Source organism: Hemiscyllium ocellatum, assembly GCF_020745735.1.
Source record: "Hemiscyllium ocellatum isolate sHemOce1 chromosome 15 unlocalized genomic scaffold, sHemOce1.pat.X.cur. SUPER_15_unloc_25, whole genome shotgun sequence".
Taxonomy (NCBI): Eukaryota; Metazoa; Chordata; class Chondrichthyes; order Orectolobiformes; family Hemiscylliidae; genus Hemiscyllium; species Hemiscyllium ocellatum.
Window position 1 is genome coordinate 46,421 of NW_026867462.1, and position 6,000 is coordinate 52,420.

General features: G+C 44.0%; 1 pseudogene; it reads left to right on the forward strand.

Annotated features, from left to right (window-relative positions):
- LOC132806775 (beta-1,3-galactosyl-O-glycosyl-glycoprotein beta-1,6-N-acetylglucosaminyltransferase-like) overlaps positions 1 to 1,615 on the forward strand; it is a 36,080-nt pseudogene extending 34,465 nt beyond the window's left edge.
- Positions 1,616 to 6,000: the final 4,385 nt, after the last annotated feature.

The window sequence follows — 6,000 nt, forward strand, 5'->3', positions numbered from 1 at the left end:
TACTTTTAGCTGTAAACGGTCTGCTCTAATCAACTTTTGAAAGTCATTGCATCATTCCCTTAAATTTTACCTTATTCCAATTAAGAGCTTTAACTTTTTTGGAAGATTTATCCTTTTCCATAGCTTTTTAAAACTAACAGCATTACAATCACCAGTTCCAGTCACTTGCACTGCCTTGTTTTGCAAAAGATATTCAAGTTTTGCTCATTCTCTACAAGAACATTTATATATTGATAAAGAAAATTTTCTTGAACACATTTAACAAATTCTTCACCAACAGCGCCAGAGACCCGGTTTCAATTCCCGCCTCAGGTGACTGACTGTGTGGAGTTTGCACGTTCTCCCCGTGTCTGCGTGGGTTTCCTCCGGGTGCTCCGGTTTCCTCCCACAGTCCAAAAATGTGCAGGTCAGGTGAATTGGCCATGCTAAATTGCCCATAGTGTTAGGTAAGGGGCAAATGTAAGGGTAGGGGTATGGGTGGGTGTTGCTTCGGCGGGTCGGTGTGGACTTGTTGGGCCGAAGGGCCTGTTTCCACACTGTAAGTAATCTAATCTAATCAAAACTTTAACACTACGACAGTCCCTCAGAAATATCTATTCTAATTGCAGTAGTAATGTATTCCTTAATTAAATATGCCATTCCCTCTCCTCTCTTACTATCCCTCCTAGAACACCGAAAGCTTGAGCTGCCTCTCTTGTCAATTCCTCAGCCAAGCTTCTGTAGTAGCTTTGACATCCCAAACCCACATTCCCATACATGTGCTGAGCTTATCAGCCTTACCTGAGAGTTAAATCATTCTCTGACCGCTCATGTCTGTATAACTTGCTCTTTTCTGATTCAGAAACATCCTCATATTTCTGTCTATGTGCTGTTACTTGGAAGCTCCCACCTCACCATCTAAAAATGTTGACAGGATCCAAAACTAGAACTAGCAAATCTCCCCAGTCGGATATTGGTCCCTTTCCAGTTCAGGTGAAACCCATCCTTTTTGAACAGATCTTTTTTGTCCCAGAAGAGATCCCAACGATCCAAGAAACTGAATCCCTGCACATTGCACCACCTTTTCAGCCACTGATTTATCAATCCTATCCTTCCCTCAAGAGAAACCCCAAAAACGCAGAAATGCTGTGCCGTCCACATTTCGGAAATAAGCCCTTCATCAGGAATGGGACTTGTTTACAATAGATTCCAGTATCTGCAGTAATCTGCTGCTACATTTTCCCCTGTATCAGCTTTTATTTCTCCCTGCCTCACAATTATCCATCCCCTTTATCTGAGTCTCTTCTCTCTCTTTCTGGGCTCCATCTCCACCTATTGCAGGAGTGAGAGCCACTAGCTGCACTTTTTTCCGAGCTACTTTCAGTACTGATGAAGGGTCACTGAATCTGAAACGTTACCTTTGTTTTAACTCCACAGAAGCTGCCAAACCTGCCGAGTCTCTCCATCGACTTCTCTTATCATCCACATTCACTTCCAAATGACGTTCCCAACGCGGGACCGCACTTCTATTGGCTATAAGCACGGGATTGACAGTTTTTCTGACCTATCAGCGCTGGAGGAGAGTAAAGGCCCGCCCCGAGGGCCCACGTGGGGTCTCGAGACCGCGGCCGTTTAACCGACTCTGCGCGAGGTCGCGGACTGAGGCCTCGTGCTGGAGAGAAATAAGAGTTTATTTTTAAGTCTTTCCAGTGAGGGTGAGAAAACAGCTATGATACTAATCAGTAAACTGTTAATGTGCGGGTACGCTGAGGAGGAAACTTCCTATCCAATTCCCTGTCCAAATGATGTTGGCACTCGGGGTTAACAGGACACCAGATCAGGATGAGATACATCCAAGGATTCTGGTTGAAGTGAGAGGGGCACTGGCCATAACATTACAGTCTCCTCTGGACTGAGAGGAGGTGTCAGGAGACTGGAGGGTTATCAACATTATGCCCTTGTTCTGTGAAGACTTGTAAATTAATGCTGGAATTGACAGCCTTGTCAGTTTAACACTGGTGTTGGGAGAGCTTCTGGAAACAACTATTGTGATAAAACTGATAATCACATGGATAAAGGTGGGTTGGTTAAAAAATGTCAAGGGGAAATTGTGCATAACTAACTTGCTGAAGTGTTCTGATGCCTTAACAGAAAGGGTCGATGAAGGCAATGTCACTGATGTGATTAACATGGATTTCCAGAAGATAGCATACAACAAATTGTACGGAAGATTATAAGTCGTGGTACAAGAGGCATGGGCAACATGGATACGACATTAACTGAGTGATAGGAAAGAGAGAGTCAATGGTCAGTGGATATATTTCTGGCTGGAGGAAGATTTGGAGTGGAGTTCCCAATGTGTCAATATTGGGACCGGCATGTTCCAGTAAGGAGAAAGGATAAGGATAGCAAGGTAAGGGCACCTTGGATAAAGAGGGAGGTTGTGAATTTACTCACAAATGAAAAAAGCAAATGGAAGGTTTAGGAAGTTAAAATTGGGCAAGGCCTGTAAAGAATATAAAGAACCGACTTTATTTTTATGAGTATCTGGAAAGACACTGCTTGATTAGGGACAGCCAGCATGGATTTGTGAAGGGTAGGTCTTGCCTTACAAGTCTTATTGAATTCTTTGAGGAGGTGACCAAGCATGTGGATGAGGGTAGAGCAGTGGATGTAGTGTACATGGATTTCAGTAAGGCATTTGATAAGGTTCCCCATGGTAGGGTTATGCGGAAAGTCAGGAGGCATGGGATAGAGGGAAATTTGGCCAATTGGATAGAAAACTGGCTAACCGGTCGAAGTCAGAGAGTGGTGGTAGATGGTAAATATTCAGCCTGGAGCCCAGTTACAAGTGGAGTTCCGCAGGGATCAGTTCTAGGTCCTCTGCTGTTTGTAATTTTTATTAATGACTTGGATGAGGGAGTCGAAGGGTGGGTCAGTAAATTTGCAGATGATACGAAGATTGGTGGAGTTGTGGACAGTGAGGAGGGCTGTTGTCGGCTGCAAAGGGACTTAGATATGATGCAGAGCTGGGCTGAGGAGTGGCAGATGGAGTTCAACCCTGCCAAGTGTGAGGTTGTCCATTTTGGAAGAACAAATAAGAATGCGGAATACAGGGTTAACGGTAGAGTTCTTAGTCAGGTGGAGGAACAGAGGGATCTTGAGGTCTATGTACATAGATCTTTGAAAGTTGCCACTCAGGTGGATAGAGCTTGTAAGAAGGCCTATGGTGTATTAGCGTTCATTAGCAGAGGGATTGAATTCAAGAGTCGTGAAGTGATGTTGCAGCTGTACACGACTTTGGTTAGGCCACATTTGGAGTACTGTGTGCAGTTCTGGTCACCTCACTTTAGGAAAGATGTGGAAGCTTTGGAGAGGGTGCAGAGAAGATTTACCAGGATGTTGCCTGGAATGGAGAATAGGTCGTACGAGGATAGGTTGAGAGTTCTCGGCCTTTTCTCGTTGGAACGGCGAAGGATGAGGGGTGACTTGATAGAGGTTTATAAGATGATCAGAGGAATAGATAGAGTAGACAGTCAGAAACTTTTTCCCCGGGTACAACAGAGTGTTACAAGGGGACATAAATTTAAGGTGAAGGGTGGAAGGTATAGGGGAGATGTCAGGGGTGGGTTCTTTACCCAGAGAGTGGTGGGGGCATGGAATGCGCTGCCTGTGGGAGTGGTAGAGTCAGAATCATTGGCGACCTTTAAGCGGCAATTGGATAGGTACATGGATGGGTGCTTAATCTAGGATAGATGTTCGGCACAACATCGTCGGCCGAAGGGCCTGTTCTGTGCTGTATTGTTCTATTAAAGCAGGAAAGAATTCAAGCAGGGAATTAGGAGAGCTAGAAGGGACCATGAAATTGACAAATAGGTTTAAAGAGAATTCCAAGGCATTCTAGGCATGCAATTAGGGATAATCAAGGAAATTATAAACTGGTGAGTCCTTCATCAGTTGTTGGGAAGCTATTGACAGAATTCTCCGGGATCGTATTTAAACACATGTGGAAAAGCACTGCCTAATTAGGGGCAGTGAGCATGGCTTTGTGTAGGGCAGGTCATGTCATACTGACTTGGTTGAATTGTTTGAGGAGGTGATCGATGAGGGTAGAGCAGGCGGATATTGTCTCCATGGATTTTAGTAAGGCTTTTGACAAGGTCCCTCATGGTAGGCTCATCCAGAAGAGTATAATGCATGGGATCCACGGTAACTTGGCCGCATGGATTCAGAATTGGTTTGCCCATAGAATGCAGAGAGTAGTTGTGGAAGGGTGTTCTTCTGGCTGGAGAATGGTGACTAGTGGTGTTCTGCAGGGAATCATACTGGGACCTCTGCTGTTTGTAACAGATATAAATGACTTGGATGAAGTTGTCGATGGATGGGTTAGTAAGTTTGAAGATGATGCAAAGATCAGTAGAGTTCTGGATATTGTAGAAGGTTGTGAGAGAATGCAGCAGCATATAGATCAGTTGCAGATATGGGTGGAGAAATGGCAGATAGAGTTTAATCCGTCTAAGTGTGAGGTGCTACTCTTTAGGAGCTCAAATGTTAAGGAAAAATATACAGTTAAGGGCAGAACCATGAACATATCGATGTACAGCGGGATATGAGGGTTCAAGTTTGTAGCTCCCTGAAATTGGCCACACATGTAGGTAGGGTGTTAAGAAGGTGTGTGTCATACTTCCAGTATTGGTCAGGACATTGAGTCCAAGAGTCAGGATGTCACGTTGCAGCTTTATATTATGTTGGTTAAGCCATACTTAGAATATTGCATTCGGTTCGAAGTTAAAAATCACACAACACCAGATTATAGACCAACAGGTTTATTCAGAAGCACTAGCCTTCGCAGCACTTTCGATGGTCGTGGAATATAAAATAGTAAGACACAGAATTTATAGCAAAAGTTTACAGTGTGATGTAACTGAAATGATATATTGAAAAAGACTAATGTCTTATAATCTTATACTCCACAACCACCTGATGAAGGAGCAGCACTCCGAAAGCTAGTGCTTCCAAATAAACCTCTTTGACTATAACCTGGTGTTGTCTGATTTTTTTAACTTTCTCTTCATTGTATAATTTGCTCTAGAAATAGACTTGCCTTACCTATGAGATCGTATGCTTTCTCGCATGACTCATGAACTGCCTTGTCTGGAGACTGTCGCTAATCAGCATGTGAATACAGAGAACAATGTACCATTAATACCCACTCTTGGCAAGGTCTCAACTCTGCTGCATGCAAGTGTAAGTCGGCCATCCAGTGGCGAATTTGTGGTACTGAGTCTAGTTAAGCAAATTGTCATTGGGCCATTTATAAATCTCCACTGAATTGGAGCTTTTCGACGCAGTCGCGATCCATTTGTTTTATGGACTGGCTGCTACCTGTGACATATTATGAGATGTAATAAGCTTGGTCAATTCCCAAGGTGTGCATATGAGATTTTCTTCAACAACGTCCGATGAAGGAAAGCATGCTGTACGCCTTCTTGATCACTTGGTCGACCTGCATTGCCACCTTCAGGGCCTGAACACTCTGTACGTCAATTTTCCCCAAGGGTATTTCCATTTACCGTGTATTTTGCTCTCGAACTGGATCTTCCAAAATGCATCATCTCACATTTGCCCGGATTGAACTACATCTGCCATTTCTCTGCCCAACTCTCCAATCTATATTCTGCTGCATTCTCTGACAGTCCCCTTCATCATCTGCTAACCCACCAATCTCCGTGTCATCTGCCAATCATGCCACCTATACATCACTCCAGGTCATTGATGTATATAACAAACAACAGTGGTCTCAACACGGATTCCTGTGGAACACCACTGGTCACAGTTCTCCATTTTGAAAAACTCCCTTCACTGCTACTCTCTGTCTCCTGTTGCCCAGCCAGATCTCCATCCATCTAGCTAATGCACCCTGGAGCCCCAGCAACTTTACTTTCTCCATCAGCCTACCATGGGGAACCTTATCAAATGCCTTACTGAAGTCCATGAGTATGACATCTACAGCCCACTTTG